The following is an 18,610-nucleotide window of genomic DNA, read 5'->3' as shown; positions in this document are numbered from 1 at the left end:
TTCATTACAGGAATTGTTGCCAATGAAACAACTGTTGTGGCAAATAAGAATATGCAAGCACATGATTCGTTATCTTCATTAACTTTGACAAAAGTCAGCGAGAAAGATAACAGGTTGAAAATATCTAGAAGCTCTCTCAAGCCCACATGGTCTAGATAATCCTTCTTACAAACAGAAATTATTTTCCTCATAATATTACTCTTATCTGTGATCAAATCACTTAAAAAACTCCTCTGTAGATAGTTTCCCAAGGTTCAGTTAGCCAGACGACCTGTGACTTTGCCCCTGCTTGTTATTTACTTCATTTGCATGTGGTCTTTGTCATTATCCAAAAAGAGGGTGTTCTATTGCCAGAACACCTGTCAGGAAGGACTGCGTCACAAGTTGAGTGAAGTTTAAACTACACCAGGTTCAATTCCCACTGTCTTCTTTGCTGCCCTTGCTTCTGGGTTCACAAAAGCATAGGCATTCTGCAGTTTCTACATATTTCTCTTCTTGTTTTGTGTCCTTCCAAAACTTCTAGCTGACATGTTCACTTTGTCCTGAATTTATTCATTTAATTTGTATTACTTATCCTAATTAATGTAGATAGCTTGTGTTCCTCCTACATAATAGATTATTTCTCTGAATTTCTCTTTTAGACCAAAATTGTTCATTCAGCCCCCTGAGCCTCCCAACTTGCATGAGCCAATAAATTTTTCTTTTGCTTAAGCCTATTTGCACAGGGTTTCTTTCACTAAAAAGTTATTCAAGTTCCTGCCACAATCTGCTCAACTATTAAACCTTTCTCGGGGTGGGGGTTATTCCTCCTACTTATAGTGAGCCAATTATTGGGATGCTCACTACCATAATTCCTGGGATTGAAAATCAGCTTAACTAGATAAAGGGAGGAAAACATGGCAGAGTGACCACATGCCTGTTCCTCCTCTCAAGCACCAATAAAATAACAGTAAAGGAATATACGGTAAAAAAAAAAAAAAAAGACACTACCCCCACAAGTTGGAGAGGAGACAGAAAGAATACTCAACAAACTAATAGACGATGGAAAGTAATAACCAACTTAATAGAAGAGAGGCAGTTGCAATCTAAGTATCTCAGAAGAGAATTCCAATGAATAATGAACTAGAAACTGAAAGTCTCAGTGTTTGGAGGCTCAAAAGGTAGAAATGAAGATGTGACTCTAAAATTAGTGGGATTGGTGGATTATATGTGTGGAAAATGGTTGGACCTCTAGTGCTAGGTCCCCTTCCAACTTTAAGCAGCCAGATAAATATCCACTCACCACTGCACAGGAGAATGGAGGTTCATACACAAAAGAAAGTAACCCAAAAGGCTCTGGACTTGAAGACTAAGCCACATGCAGAGCAAGGACAAATCATAGAGTTATAAACTGGTGTGTTATGTAAGAAGCTATAGACTGAACAGTGGAAGCTTCAGGCGTGTCCCTTTCCTGCTCCTAGAATGCCAGCAGCCACGCATATACCTGGCCCCAACCCCTGCCCAGTCAATTAGAGATTCTCCTCTACAGAGACTTGACAGTCCCAAAAAAGACACTCCAGACACTGGCAGTAGAGAATCTCCCAGTTGTAAGGCTGGTTCACTACCCGATCATCCTACAGCAAAGTCCTTCAGGCAACAAACCTCGTCAATGTACCCAGTGTTTCCAGAGAAAATTTTTATGAGTTAGTCTTAAAAATTAATGGCCAGCCAAGGAATCCAGACGTTTGAGAAAAACATGGTAAAAGGAAAGACATATCACAAAACAGAGAAAAATGAAACTCAGGTTTTGGAAGCCAGAGAGTTATTGACCCTGGAAAGAGCAAAGTCTAGTTACAAACACTGCTTGTGAGGATATTTGATCAGCGGAATTAGTGTTACTATGCCCACAAAGTCTCATGTCAGCTAGGATTGCATTTAGTAGCTAGTAACAGAAAGCCAGACTACTATGGCTTAAACAAACAGTCTGTTTTTCTCAAATAACAAGAAAGAAGTAGCAGGCATTTGTTCAATATCTCAGTTATGTCAGAGATGGCACCCTTGTGATTTTCTCACTCTTTCCTTCATGGCCCTAGATGGTTGTTGCTCTTTCAGGCACCATATACTGTTCAAGGCAGGACAGGGAAGGAAGGGGCCAAATACGGAGCCAGCTATGTCTGACTTCATTGTATCATCTTATTGCCAGAAGCACATCACACCACTACCTCCACTGCCGTCACCATTTTGCCTGGGACACTCACATTGACACTGGGATGAGCCATTGCTGCCTTAACAAAATCAGGATTATCCCAACAAGAAAGAAGAGGGAAATGTTCATTGATTAGGTAACTAGCAGTGTCTACTACAGTCTTCAAATTAAAATTGCTTCTCTGGAATGTACACTTTCATAGACTTGTTATATAATGTCTCCACACCCTCTTCAGCATTTATTGTTTATGGACTCTTTAATGATGGCCATTTTGCCTGGTGTGAGGTGATACCTCATTGTAGTTTTGATTTGCATTTCTCTGATAATTAAGAGATATTGAGCATCTTTTCCTATGCTTTGGCCATCTGTATGTCTGTATGTCTTCTTGGAGAAATATCTATTTAGATCTTCTGCCAATTTTTGGATTGGGTTATTTATTGTTACTGAATTGTATGAGCTGTTTGTATATTCTGGAAATTAAGCCCTTGTCAGTCACATTATTTGCAAATATTTTCCCCCATTCCATAGGTTGTCTTTTAATTTTGTTTATGTTTTCCTTTGCTGTGCAAAAGTTTGTAAGTTTGATTGGGTCTTATTTATTTTTGTTTTTATTTCTATTGCCTTGGGAGACTGACCTAGGAAAACATTGCTACAATTTATGTCAGAGAATATTTTGCCTATATTCTCTTCTAGGAAATTTATGGTGTCCTGTCTTAGATTTAAGTCTTTATGCCATTTTGAGTTTATTTTTGTATATGGTATGAGGGGATATTCTAACTTCATTGATTTATAGGCAGCTATCCAGCTTTCCCAACACCACTTGCTGAAGAGACTCTTCTCTCCATTGTATATTCTTCCTCCTTTGTCAAAGATTAATTGACCGCAGGTGTATGGGGCTCCTGTCTTCAGGCTTAAGTTTAAGGAGGAGGGAGTGGGGTGATGAAGACAGAAGACTAATTAGGACACAGGTCTGAAGCAAGACTTTTTTAAACAGTCGTTTTGATGTAACCAGGTGAAAATGGTCCTGTATAAATATAAAATCACTGTTTTTAAAAAGCTCCAAGTAATGAATTCAACAGACCCTCTTGACCTTAGCCTATCCCCTATCAGCATTATTACTAAGACACTATTTACAAATTTAATGGTTTTTTTGGAATTGAGAATAAAGGATCCTATTTTATATATTTATATTTATGTAGTCCCTACCCAATCAGTCTAGTGTATACCAGATCAAGATCAAGAATAACATAATAATGAGATCTACAGAAAATAGAAGTATCTATCCCCTAGTGTAAAAGTGTTTCTTGCCATCTTTAAAGAAAACTTTTCTTTCAGTAAATACAGAAATCCCATCTCCTGCAGAAATTCATTTTCCTACTATTCAATGATATTTTGTCAAGCTTTCTTTTCTTTACAGTATGAAAATTGCTGAATAGCCAATCAAAATCTCTCAGTCTTGGCTTTTAAACAGTCTCTTGGATGACTCAGTCATGAGGGTAGATAGATGCTCAGTGATACCCGAAGGATGGTAGCTCAGGGTGCAGGATTTGGGGTCAGTAGAGGAGAGGGGCCTCAGATTCAGGTGATGTCCAGGATCCTTCCTGGTCTTTGCTGTGGAAGGACTAGTTTGGTCTTATCCCCGGATAATGAACTCTGAGTGCAAATGTTTCTTACTGTCTGGCCATTTGGGGTATTGTGCTGCCACCAGTGATGAAGCGATGGTTTTATTCATTTGCTTTTAGTCGTGAAGTCTCCACACAGCTCTTTGTCCCATTCCAGGCCTCTATTGAGCAATGTGCTGCTAAATATTTAACAACTGGTTATCTTCAAACTACCTCATGTCCTTGGGCCTCTAACTGCACAGGGTGCTCCCTATGGTGCCTCTTCTAGGTCTTCCTATTACTCTGCCTATGCCCCCACAGACCCTCTTGAATCTCTGGCTGCCACAAAAGAGAAGGACTTCTCAAAGATCTCACAGTGTTTTTCCTCTGGTCTGTAGGTAAGTGGAGATGAGAGATTTGAGTGGCCAGAAGTGGACAGGGACTCTAGAGAGTTACACTGAGTAGATTCATGGTGGTGTCCCACACCCACCTCTTGAGCCCCCTTCTCATGCAAGACTGTCACTGGCCAACTCAGAGAGAAGCTGGGAGAACAGGAAACTCTGCTTTCCCCTCTTGGTCTCAGTCTCCATTAGCCATACCCCTACTTGATCAAATCCAGTCACTTTTTCAGCAAATATTTATTAACTGTCCTTTATGTACAGGGTGCACACTGGGTATTTCAGGGAATTCAGTAGTGAACAAACCACAATCTTCATTTGTTCTCTGAGATTATAATCTAGAACAGGAGATGAGATATGTACACAGGTTATGATTTTTTAATGTTGCTATCTTATAAGTGTCAGAAGAGTTTTTTAAGACAATAAATCAAACCTGTTGTGTGGTATTACCCCTCAAATGCTATGCAAGCATCTCTCATAGTTCAAGAGCAGTTTGCATTTGAATTGGCAATCTGCAATTTCAAGGGATATATGTCAATCATCATTAAAAGATATATAGACTAAACATGGAAAAATGAAAGTGGTTCATTTGTTAGGGTGGTGGAATTATGAGTGACTTTTACCCAATAGTTTTTATTTATATTTCTATTATATAATGAGGTTTATGAATCTTTTTATGCTTAAAGGAAAAAGGTTAAAAATTGTTGTTAACAGCCTAGCTCCAAAGACTGATTCCCAGGTTAGCCCAGTTCATCTCTGAATTAATCTCCTGAGAATCTGAGAACTCTGTAGGATTCCACAGAACACTTCCAGTTTTACATGGTCATAGCAACGTATTTTTTAACCATTTGAGACTGTTTCATGATATATATGTATCATATATAAAATGAAATACAGTTTTAAAATGGTAAGTGTTAAACCTTTGAAAAGTGATATGCTCAGGTTACAAAATTATACAAAAATCAGTTGCATATCTGTACACTAATGACAAAATATCTGAAAAAGAAATAAAACAATCTCATTTCCAATAGCATCAAAAACAAGAAAATACTTAGGAATACATTTAACAAAAGAGGTGAAAGATCTGTACACTGAAAACTATAGGGTTTGATGAAAGAAAGTGAAAAGACACAATTAAGTGGAAAGATATCCTGTGTTCATGGATCAGAAAAATTAATGTTGTTAAAATGTCCATACTACCCAAAGCCATCTATAGATTCAATGCAATCTCCATCAAAATTCCAGTGATATTTTTCACAGAAATAGAATAAGCAGTCTTAAAATTTACATAGAACCACAGCTTTGGCTTTTCAGCCAAAGTAATTTTGGAAAGAAGAACAAAGCTGGGGACATCACACTTCCTGATTTCAAACTATATTACAAAGCTATAGAAATCAAAGCAGTATAGTACCATTATAAAAATAGACGCATAAACTAATGGAACAAAATCAAGAATCCAGAAAAAAATGTATATATAGTCAGCTAATATTTGACAAAGGAGCCAAGAAAACTCAATGGGGAAAGGATAGTCTTTTCAATAAACTATGTTGGGAAATCTGAATAATCACATTTGAAATAATGAAACTGGATCCCTATCTTACATCACTCACAAAAATTAATTCAAATTGGGTTAAAGACTTAAAGACCTGAAACCATAAAACTCCTAGAAGTAAACATAAGAATGAATCTCCTTAACATTGGTCTTGGCAATGATTTTTGGATACACCACCAAAAGCACAAGCAACAGAAGCAAAAATAAATGACTGGGACTACATCAAACTAAAAAGGTTCTGCAAAAGGTTCTGCACAGCAAAATAAACAATCAACAAAATGAAAAGTCAACTGACAGAATGGGAGAAAATATTGGCAAACCACCTATCTAATAAGGGTTAATATCTAAAATGCATAAGGAACTAATACAGCTCAATAGTCAAAAAAAGAAAAAAAATTTAAATGTGGAGGACATCTGAATAGACATTTTCCCAAAATTTTTCCAAAAAAGACATACACATGACCAATAGATACATGAAAAGATGCTCAATGACACTAATCATCAGAGAAATGCAAATCTAAACCACAGTGAGCTATCACATCTCTTAGAATGGTTATTATCAAAAAGACGAGATAGCAAGTGGGGACAAGGATGTGGGGAAAAGAGAATCCTTATGCACTGTTGGTAGGAATGTAAATAGGTACAGCCACTGTAGAAACCAGTATGGAGTTTCCTCAAAAAACTAAAAACAGAACTACTATAACAAAGACCTACTGTATAGGACAGGGAACTATATTCAATTTCTTATAATAAGCTATAATGGAAAAGAATCAGAAAAAATATATATGTGTGTATACGTATAAGTGAATCACTTTGCTGTGCACCTGAAACTAACATTGTAAATCAACTACACTTCAATAAAAATAAATTTTTTTAAAAATTAAAAATTAATTAAGTAATTAATTAATTATAAAAAAAGAACTATATATTCCAGCAGTCCCACTTCTGGATCTATATTCAAAGGAAATGAAATCGCTATCTTAAAAAGATGTCTGCATTCCCATGTTCACTGTAGTATTATTTGCAACAGCTAAAACATGAGGACAATCTGTGTCCATTGACAGATGAATGGATAAAGATTGTGTGTGTGTGTGTGTGTGTGTGTGTGTGTGTGTGTGTGTGTGTTGGAATATTATACAGCCATAAAAAAGAAGGAAATCCTATCATGTGAGACAACATGCATGGATCTTGAGGGCATTATGCTAAATGAAACAAATCAGAGAATGACAAATACTGTATCATCTCACTTACACATGGAATCTAAAAAAGTCTAATTCATACAGATAGTGGAATGGTGTTTGCCAGGGACCAGGGGGTGGGGGAAATGGTGAGATGTTAATCAAAGGGTACAAACTTCCAGTTATAAAATGAATAAATTCTGGAAACTTAATGTACAGCATGGTGACTATAGTTACCAATGCTGTATTATAGACTTGAAAGTTGTTAAGAGAATAGATCTTGAATGTTCTCACCACACATACACACAAAGGCACTTTGTGAGGTAATGGAGGCGTTAACTAGCCACATTGTGATAATCATCTAGTAATGTGTACACCTTTGCATCTCATTGCATACCTTAAACTTACACAATGTTATAAGTCAGTTATATCTCAGTAAAGCTAGAATTTCTTTAAAACTGATGTGCTTGTAGGTCTCTCAAGGCCCAAATTACATCCTTCGGTATTGGTGGTAACACTCCCTCATGGGCACACTAATTGCCAGTTAACTGAATATAAAGCATCGTTAGGGAAACAGGTGTCAGCAGCGGCACATCTGCTGATTTGCCTATAATCATTACCTGATTACTTGCATTTAACAATCACCAGTCTAAGCCAGAAGTCCTCAAATGGGAACTGGTCTACTAATACCAGGAAGCATGCCTCTGAGTCTTTGGCAGCCATCAAGCCACTCCTATGAACAACTTCCCTTACAACCTTCAAAATGGACACAGGGCCAGAGGCAGCCCCTTCTTCAGCTGCAGTCTTAAGGGCCATCTGGAAAGACACTTCAACCACTTGTTCCCACTGGCATCCTCCTCCACTGTTCCCAGCCCCAACTCCAGGCTCTCAGGAAAGTGCTTAGAGGATATAGATCTTGGTTTCAGAGGATGATAAGACCAGGAGTGTATCTGAATCTAGGTTGCAAGTTGTTATAGAGGCATATTATTATTCTTGGTAGCGTCAGAGTATCCCATAGTCAGCGTAGTAGTGGCCTGACAGGAAAAAATTCAGCGATAAAAAATAACATCTTAAGTATTGAGAATGTTTCATATGCCAAGCACTTTGTGAAACACTTTGCATATATTAATTCACATAATCCTTACAGCAACCCTGGCAAGTAGATTCTCTTACTATCCCATTTTATTGTTGAGGAAAGTGAGGCTAGGAGGTTAAATAACTTGCCTAAACTTACACAACTAGTAAATGATTGCTAGAATTGGGTTTTCTTTCATTGAAAGCAATAGAAACCCACTTGAAGGTGGGAGGATATAGCTCAAGTGGTGGGGTGCTTGCTTAGCATCCACCGGGTCCTGGGTTCAATTCCCAGTACCTCCTCTAAACAAATAAATAAATAAATAAACCTAATTACCTCCCCCCCAAAAAAAGAAACCCACTTGATCAAAATTAAACTCCCCCTCCTACACAAAAAGGAAATTTAAGAACAGGGGGGTGTTACAAGTAACCCAAGAGTCAGGAAGTAACATCAGGCATCGAGATGGACTTGAATCTGGAAATGGAAGTCTGTTAGAGGTGCCCAGAATTCATATGAGGGTACTTGTATGGTTAGTTCATCTCTATTTCTTCCTTTTTATCTTCCTTCCTCAAAGTTTCTTGCCTCATTCTCTGCGTATCTTCTTCCTCTGTTTCATTCTTTTCTGTACTGTGCTTCTCCATATGTGCATGGCCAAATGTAGTTGTCTCCTAGCTTTCAAGTTTACTTATTCTAAATCCAAGTGATCACAATTCTAAATATTAGGAGAAAGAAATCAATCTTGTTGCCTCCTCCTCTGATCCAATCAAATATGTCAAGTCAGGCAGTCACATAATATGTGAGTGTAGGGCACACTCCTGGAGGCAGTTCTAAGAGAAGGAGGCTTGCAGTCTCGGCAGACTTCCCAAAAGGTATATTCTCCAGTGCTTGAGATTGGATTAGAACCCTGGTCTTTCTGACTCTAGAGCCAGAGTTCTTAACTACCATGTTAATCTGAGAGAAAAAAACTGAATACCTACTGGATTTCCAGGTTGTTAAAAGTCACAGCAAACGATGTATTTGTGATGTTTTAGTAATTGGGATGGAGATTAAGTATAACATTCTATACACTTTTGTGTATTTAAAATTTCTCATAATTTAAAAAGCTAAGGCATCAAAAGATGCTGAGATTTTAGAAAAAAATTCAAAAGGTGACAAAAACTTTAATTTTTAGCAATATGGTAGCCCAGCAATATGGAGAGTCCAGAGTAACTCTCCCAGTAAAGAACACCTAAAAATTCTGGATAAGCTATTAAAACACACACACACACATAGCAGCTTTTCAAATGCGCGATTGAGCTGGCTGAAATATAAAGGAAATGGCGGGGTTGGGTGGCGGAGAGCAGAAACAACCAGAGAAGCAAGTGATGAGTATTTGCCCTGGTGTATCTGCTGATCCCTGGTGACCTAATACTTGAACTTTAATAAGTCTCTTGAGTATGAGGGCAGCAGGAGAAAAGCATGAGGTTTTCACAAGACGAGAGTTCAGAACAGTGGCCCACAGATAAAGCTAGAATGCTGTAAATATGACTCACTAAATGGATGATCTAAGAAAAAAACTCACACAGTGTGAAGGGGAGATCTTTTTCAGTCTTAGTGCTGAGATACTCGTGTACTCACATAAATTGTGGGTATTGACATTGCCTATATGACCTGAAACCCCCAATCTGAAAACTTAGCTTAAGTGGTCCTAAATTGTCAATGCTCCCCAGCACTTAGCAGGTATGAAAAAATGTATCTTTGATAGGACACACTTTAAACCCAGGCTTCAAAGAATTCCCACAAAGTTCCAAGCAACATGACCTCACAACCAAAAATCATAAAACACTTGGGGAAACAAACCACCATAGTAAGAGTCATCAAAACAACAAACAGCAAAATCTGTCTACCACAAATATAAATGGAAAGACATATCTTTTTCATACATAGGACATCATAAAGTTGTCTATTCTCCCAAGGTAATTTACAGATTCAGTGTAATTCTGAACCATAACCCCATCAGGTTTTCTTTTTAACTTTACAATATTCTTCTAGCATTTAGATGAAAGAGCAAAGTGCCAAGTATAGCCTAGACACTTGAAGAACAGGTGTAGCGATTCGTCCTAGTGAATATTAAGACTAATTATAAAACTGTAATATTAAAGACTTCATGGTATTAACCCAGAGACAAATAGGCCAACAGAACAGACTAGATAAGTGAGAAAGAGACTTGCATGTGGAGATCTGATATATAATAGAGCTGGCGTTGAAACAAGTTACAGTAGCATGTATATACTATGATTGCATTGATACAAAAGTTGAAAACAGGCAAAATCAAGCAATATATTATTTAGGTATTACCTGGTAAAACTATTTTAAAAAGCAAGAAACAAAATTCAAACTTTGATAACCTTAGGGCTTGGGAAGGATGGGATGGGAGAGTTTCAGAGGGCAACATCAAAAATATTCTATGTCTTAACCTGAGTAGAGAGTATAGAGGTGTTCTTTTACAATTCTTTGCATTGTAAAAATATGCTATATATACTCTTTTGTTTGAATATCTTTACATTTTTAATTTAAAAGGTAATCTGAGTTCATTTTTTAAATTATTATATTAAAAAGTTGAAAATGCATAAAAATAAAGCTAAAGTTATCTAATATTGTGTAAAGTTCATATAAATCAATGAGATAAATACTAAGATAGTGTTAGAAAATGGAACAGAAGTCCAGAAAAGACAAATTCCAAACAACAAGGTCTTACTGTTTAGCACAGGGAACTAAATTCAGTATCTTAATAGCCTATAATAATAATGAATATAAAAAAGAATATATATATAAGAAACTGAGTCAATGCTGTACACCAGAAACTAAGACAACATTGTAAATCAACTATACTTCAATTAAAAAATAGACAAATTCAAACAAGAGGAAATATAAATAGTTAAATAAATAAGGTAAGCAAAACAAAACAAAACCAACTTCCATCAACCTAGTAGTAAAACAAGCCCCTAACATTTAATATTTGAATACTATTATCTCTCAAATTTAAAAAAAAGGTTAAAAATACCATATTAGTTTTGACACTATACTACTGATAGGCCAATAATTGATGCAAGTTTGTGAAAAGCAATTTACCAATACCTGTTAAGAATCCTGAAGTGTTTATACTCTTTGGTTAAATAATACCATTTCCAGGAATCTGTTCTATAGAAATAACTCTTATATATCCACAAATATTTCTGTTACAAAAAGAATGATATTTACTGAACACTTACGCCATGTGCCAAATATGGTGCTAAACCATACAAAATAGGTAGTGTTACAATCCCCATTTCACAAATAATTGAGTTGGGCTAAGTCACTGCTTAGATTACTCAGCCTGGAGGTACAAGGGTCAGGATTCAAGGGCAGTGTGATTTTGGCAACAACCTAAATGTCCAATAAAAATAGCAAAATAAAGTATGGCATATTTATAGCAATTGGAGATGGGAAATTACTCATTTTTCATTTCATAAATTTTAATACATAGGAAAAATGCATCTTAGAACTGAAGAAATGTATCATGGTTCAGTACAATGTATCACTGTTAAAATTAAACTGCAAATGAAAGTCCTGCTCATGGTGAATCAATAATATATAAATAAGCAAAGGATATCACATTCTTATTTCTATTCTAATGTAATGCTAATAATATATTCACATTTTCCAAACATCAAAGTATAAAAACATACACAGTAGAAAATCTCACTCCCACTCTGTCCCAGATCCACTTGGTTCCTATTCCTAACCCCAACACAGGTCATCAATATTAGAATTTTTTTGTTTAGCCTTCCAGAGGATTGTTTCTGGTGAAAGAAAATATATATTCTTTGTCCTCTTACATTTTTTACACAAATAATAAAATACTGTACATATTTTCCCAGCAACTCGATTTTTTTCATTTAGTATGTCTTGAAGATCTTTCTAAATCAATACAAAAAGCACTTACTCTTTCTTTTTAATAGCTGTATAATATTCCAAAGTGTAGTTATCCATATATTATTTTAAAAGGCCTGTACTAATTGACATTTACGTTGCTTCCAATTTTTTGCTATTACCAAAAAATGTTGCATTGAATAATATTTCTTAAATACTCTCTCTAGAAATCATTATTCAAAGTAGAATGCTGGATCCAAATGCATATCCATTTGTAATTTTGATAGATTCTGCCAGTCCCTAATGGGATCATCATTATGCTTTTAGGTCTTTCTACCCAAGAACATGGTCTGCCTTTCCATTTGTCCCTGGCCTCTTTTGTGAAGGACAACATATTTGGGACCTATTACCTTTCAAAAAGCAGTATATATACACAAAACTGTATATATTAATGATTTCAGTTACACAGGAAAGATTAATTATGTTAACATTAATCTATCAGTGCAAGTGGGACTATGGTTTATATAGGTTACCTTTGTACTCTTTATCCTTTTCTACATTTTTCAATTCCTTGCTTTATTTTGTTTTGTTATAATAAGCATGATTACTTTTTTAATAGAAGTTTTTTAAATTTTACTTTTATTAATGTATAGTTGATTTACAATGTTAGTTACAGGTGTACAGCAAAGCAATTCAGTTATATGTATACCATACATATATATTCATATATTTTCAGATTCTTTTCCGTTATTTTAATAGAAGTTTTAATAATGGTCATCTGGCCCAGCCTTTGGCCTTCAGTCTACCAAGATGAGACAGCTAAAGCAAAGAGTTTAAATAACAAGTCCAGGGTCACATTAAATTGTTCATCTTAGCTGGATGACAGCTCAAGTCTTTTGCCTCCCAGCATGGGATTTTTTTTTTTTTCACTCTCTACAACTGGCTACATCATTTGGCAACAATGAAGGTTTCAGTTACTTGCTAAAGTTTTGGAAAGTGCATTTCATAAATTTAATTCTGTTATTATGCAGTGTTTTCAAGCTTAATTTAGTCCTGAGGTTTGATACAATCTTGGGCTATGTTTTAAACATGAGGTCACTGTATCCCAAGAATAAATGTCTCCAGAGAAGCCCCATACTTTGTTACAACTTTCCTGAAGACTAAGCGGAATGCAGTTTAATCTGGCCAACTGCCACTCTTCCATTCTACATCTTCACCACCAAAACATCTATTTGGTTCTTCAAAAGTAGTATCTAACCGGTACTACAAAAAGTCGGCAAAATCTGGCTCAACTGTGTGACCAGTAAGTACGTCAAAAATTCTGCACTTCCAGGAAAGTCATTGTTTGACAGAAAAGTTAAGGCATGGTAGAGGGTAGGAAGCAGGTGGAATTGGGAATACATAGTTTTCCAGAAGCCTAGAAAGAAGACACAGGTTTGTAGTTTTTTGTTTTATTTCAGTTAAAAATCTCAGAATAGTTAATAACTTTTCAAAGTAATAAGATTTAGCATCTTCAGGATAAAAGCATGCTCAATCCATGAAAGATTGGCCCAGAGGATTAGGTATTGAGGTGAAATTATACAGTGTCTAGATAAAGCAGATTCCCCCTTTGTCCTTACTATGCCTACTATCAAGTGACAAGTTCATGAAAGACAAATGAAGAAGAAGCTATACCCTTGCTCTGAGTTTGACCTTTCTCAAAGCAGAATGTGGTTTTGCTAAAATAAGAAAATAATCTATCAAAGTCGTACTGTACTTGCTTGTTATCTTAAAAAAATTTGCAAAAGTTTTGCCCTAAATCTATCAGCAGTGCTGACAATTTCATAGAATTTATTTAAGCTGGTGCCACCAACTACTGATGCATAATCTCATTTTAGGGAACTATGGTCTTGGGAAACCACAGTTTAAAGTTGTATAATTTGATTTTCTATGGGACAGTTTGAAGAATTTCTGAAGGGAGAAATTCTAATATAGAGACTCATTGAAGGAAAATTTTACTGAAAATTTCCTTTAGGGGAAATTTCCTATGTGGCATAAATGACTTTCCCCTCTTTGGTCAATTCTTATAATAATTCTTTCTCATAGACCAAAACCTTTTGAACTTCATATCTGGGGACAAAGGAAAGAAAGAAGCAATGGAAGGAAGAAAAGTCTTAAAATTCTGGGGGAAGTGAAAAAGGGCTACTCTTACTTATGCTAGGGGCTCATCCTAAGCAAAATTACAAGCAGTTTCTGCTCCTGCTGTTAAACTTCGCAGTATCCTCTCCAACTTACCTGTTTTGTATTTGCTCAAACTCTTCTTGCCAACCAAATTTGAAACATAGAAACTTAAAAACAAATCTTCATTAAGATGGTTTTCCTTTCCAAGGGATATTCACATTTCAAAAAAATTTCTTAAGACCAAAAAATCTGAAGACCGAAAAGAACATGTCTCTAATATTGGTGGCTCAGAGAATATAAGAGGCTGGTGCAGAAACATAAGAGAGACACATACCAGCATCCTTGACCACACACACAGGTTGGTTACATACACCAACTACTTAAGGTTAGTCCCAGATCCCCAATATGCCCTAGGAAGAGAATATTCATTATTTCTACCTTCAAATAAAGGAAGAAGGAATGTGTTCAAATAGATGGCATATAAGGTTTTATTTTTTGGTTTTTGAAGCAAAAGATACCTTCAAGCATGGCTCCAAATCATATTTCATTAGAGTTTCATTTAATACATTCAAAATATATTTAACTATAAAAGGAGACTCACAAATTATCCATAGAAAAATAATAAATGAATACATCTACCACACCTAATTGTATCTCAATACAAAAAATAATTAATCCTCCTAATTATAAATTTTCTTTTGAGGCTACTTATCAGATCGCTGAGTTTTCCTGGATCAGAAACAATGAAAACTCCTGCCCACTACTGCAAACTATCAAAGTTTTATTCTCCTGTCTTTAAAAAATGAGATGCATCTTGGAGGGATGCATAAACTCTATGGGATAAAATGTATAAATGAAGAACATTAAGACAAATGGTAAACAAAGGTTAGAAAATAAGCCATTAAGTGGTTAACACATAAAAGCCATGCCACAAGGATCTTTCCTCTTAACATAGGTGGACTGTATGCTTGGTCTTCAGCTTTTGGAGCCAAATAAGAGGAAAACTAGATCAGTTAGAAAAATCAAAAGCCAAGTTGAAGTTCTTGAGTCACTGAGCCCAAGAAAACAGGACACAGGTGTTGTCAGGTGCAACATCATATATTTATTTGAGCTCTTCCATGAATCTGTTACCAAGGACCAAGATGCAGAATTGTAGTAGGGAGAAGTCAAGACTTACTCAGGAGAGGGCAAGCTCTTTACTAAATCTGGTGGCTAGAGGGGAGTCACAGACCATAGTCATCAAGGGCTGGCCTCCCTGACTCACCCCCCATCTAGCAGGGAAAACTAAATGTTTTAAAGGCAAGAGCAACCACCAGGAAGTCCATATAAAAAAAAAAAAAGAAACATTCAGGATACAGAACAAGAAGATAGTGGAAAATATGAAAAATGAATGAACTTGAAGGATTCACAGCAAATTCATGGTTGATAATTGCAGGAGATGAGGAGAGATGATGTGATGATGAGTGGGGATCAAAGGTACTTGAATGGGTAGGGAATATTTATTATATATATATTTATTACATACAGAGAAATATGCATTAAGTCGAAAAACAAATATGCCAAAATGCTAACCACACTTAATTCTGGGAGGTGAGAAAACTTAGTACTTCATATTTATACTTTATATTTAAACTTTTACTTTATATTTATTTCTGTATTTTTTAATTTAAAAATATTTAATTGTTCTATATCAATAATATTGATTGATACGATCATTTTTTCTTTTCCATTATAGTTTATTACAGGATATTGAATATAGTTCCCTGTGCTATACAGTAGGTCCTTGTTGTTTATCTATTTTGTCTATAGTAGTTTGTATCTGCTAATCCCAAACTCCTCCACCACCTTTTCCCCTTTGGTAACCATAAATTGTTTTCTATGTCTGTGAGTCTGTTTCTGTTTTGTAAATAAGTTCACCTGTGTCATTTTTTGGATTCTACATATAAGTGGTATCTTATGGTATTTTTCTTTCTGTCTCTGGCTTACTTCACTTAGAATGACCATCTAAAGATAAGTAGATTAGTTGCTCTGAGTAGTATTCCATTGTATAAATATACCACAACTTCTTTATCCAGTCATCTGTTGATGGACATTTAGGTTGCTTCCATGTCTTGGCTATTGTATATAGTGCTGCTATGAACACTAGGGTGAATGTATCTTTTTGAGTTAGAGTTTTCTCCGGATATATGCCCAGGGGTGGGATTGCTGGATCATATGGTAACTCTACTTCTCTACTTTTAGTTTTTTAAGGAATCTCTATACTGTTTTCCATAGTGTCTGCATCAATTTACATTTCCACCAACAGTGCAGGAGGGTTCCCTTTTCTCCACACCCTCTCCAGCATTTGTTATTTGTAGACTTTTTGATGATGGCCATTTTGACTGGTGCGAAGTAATACTGTAGTTTTGATTGCATTTCTCTAACAATTAGTGATGTTGAGCATCTTTTCATACGCCTATTAGCCATCTGTATGTCTTCTTTGAAGAAATGACTGTTTAGGTCTTCTGCCCATTTTTTGATTGGGGGTTGTTTGTTTTATATTTATCTGTATTTTTAACTCACTTAAAAATTTTTTTAAATAGAAGAAATTGCAGTACAAGGGATACATTGGTAAAGGATTCTTGGAGAAGATTAGTTTTGAGGCAAACTGTAAAAAAGTGGACTCTGGATGGCCTCAGAGGAGAGTTGCCAGGGTCAAAGACTAAGAAGCTTTCTGTTTGGAAATAGTTCCTGTTTTTCAGAAGCTAGTTAGGGGTATAAGAATTACCTATGTGAAGCACCCAGATACCAATACACAATCATGCAGACTTAAAAATTATATCACTTATTACTAATAAAAGAGAAAGCAAAAAGAAATTACTTTAGAATGAATAATTCAGAGTTTTTCGTATGACCTCAAATACACCTTCTTCTTTCTTTAATCTTCCTCACTCATCATGACCCATATCTATGTTATTACCATGTCACTGATTTCCTTGAAATAGTCTAAAAATAAGAAGCAAAGAGAAAGAATAAAGAGAAAGAGATAAAAAAGAGAGGGGGGGATAGAAGAGGAAGAGAGGGAAGCTGAAGAAAGAAAGAAAAGGGAGATAATATATGTCCAGGTAACTCACTAATGGGCAGGATTATTAGGCATCCTAGAAAAGAAAGAAAAAACCAAGTAAGTCCACAATAGATGTTCCACAATATCGTCTTTGAAAATAAGAAGTTTTACATTTTGAGGGACAAAAGCAAAGGTTGCTCTAGAAGGATACATGGCAAGTCTCTCACACTGTGATTAAGATATACCTGAACATTTTTAGCTCTGTTGGGTTGTCTATTTTTATGAGTATGTGGTTACAACAAAAGTACCCCCCGCCCATTGTTTCTCAATCCTGTTTGTATCAACTCAAGTTTTTTTGGCTTGTTTTTTTTTTAGCGGAGGTATTGGGGTTGAACCTAGGACCTCGTGCACGCTAAGCACACCCTCTACCACTGATCTATTACCCTCTCCACTCAACTTAAGTTCTAAATGTGTTGAGTCCTTTTCTTTTTAAAGATACTTCATTATCTTGGTATCTTTGGGTAGCATGTATCAATTAACAGTATAAGCTGCAGGACACCTGGCAATGGATTCTGTTTCCACAGCTGCAGAACTCATCCTTGCTATAAAACTGCATTTAAATTTTGTCTTTTAGAGTTTGAATGAAGTATAATTCCATTATGATGCTACTGAGCACACCTATAATGTGAGCATTCACAAACACTGCCTCCATGATTAGATATTTTTTTCTTCCTGAGCTGTTGAGGATCTCTTGCCTGGTGTAAAACAACCTACAATGTGAGGTCAGAGTCTGATGCTTTAAGTCCTGCAGATAAACAAGAATAACACTGCACTGACCATATTCTTTGGGGAAAAATGCATATATTTTCACTATAATTGCTGTGTCTTAGTCCTTAATGAGCTGTCTTTTGCAGAGAAAATTTAAAAAAAATTCTGACATAGATAAAATGTTCAAATGAAGGGGGAAAGTGAGAACATTCAAATCACTCTGGAACTAAATAATGGGAAATTGTAACAGCTTCCAATAATTACTGAGTTCTTATGAAAAGTATTTGCCATGGCAACCACTGCATCAAATTGCTCTTAAATAGTTCCTGAGCTGTACACACACAGAGAGAGGAAGCAGGAGAAAATTTGTCTATAAGACCGGTATTTGTTCACTTTAGAGGCAAGAAGGTACTCCTACAGTAACATGATAATACAAACATATTACATGTGCACCATGCTTTCCTCTTTAAAGAACACTTCACTTATACCATTTTTTAGATATGTTCATGATGCTGCAATCAGTTTAATTATCTTGATCTCCTTCCTGACATTTCAGAAAGGATTCCCAGACTATTTAATTGTGAAATAGTAGGTCTTTAGCAAATGGTTTGGAAGGGTCACTCCTCTCATGAGATTATTGAAATAGTGTTAAATTCTTGAAAGTCCTTCCATACTACAAGGCTCCTTCCATATTTGACTTCATATTGTAAATCCAGGCTATGTCACTTTCTAGATGTGTGACCTCTTTTTCTCTCAGTT

The 18,610-nt window shown here is 35.8% G+C and overlaps 1 protein-coding gene across 4 annotated transcripts in view; it reads left to right on the top strand.

Moving 5' to 3' along the window:
* GALM (galactose mutarotase) overlaps positions 1 to 18,610 on the top strand; it is a 96,373-nt gene that overhangs the window by 13,648 nt on the left and 64,115 nt on the right. The window contains exon 1 of one of the 4 annotated variants that reach the window (XM_072937893.1): positions 9,926 to 9,944. The exons of the other annotated variants lie outside the window; for them this stretch is intronic. The gene's annotated coding sequence lies outside the window, so the exon portion shown is untranslated. Of the gene's footprint in view, positions 1 to 9,925; positions 9,945 to 18,610 lie in introns of those variants that run through there. 4 annotated transcript variants of the gene reach the window in all.

This window comes from Vicugna pacos, chromosome 15 (genome assembly GCF_048564905.1).
Source record: "Vicugna pacos chromosome 15, VicPac4, whole genome shotgun sequence".
Lineage (NCBI taxonomy): Eukaryota > Metazoa > Chordata > Mammalia > Artiodactyla > Camelidae > Vicugna > Vicugna pacos.
The sequence above is the reverse complement of the archived record's forward strand: the minus strand, read 5'-3'. Positions and strand labels throughout refer to the sequence as shown.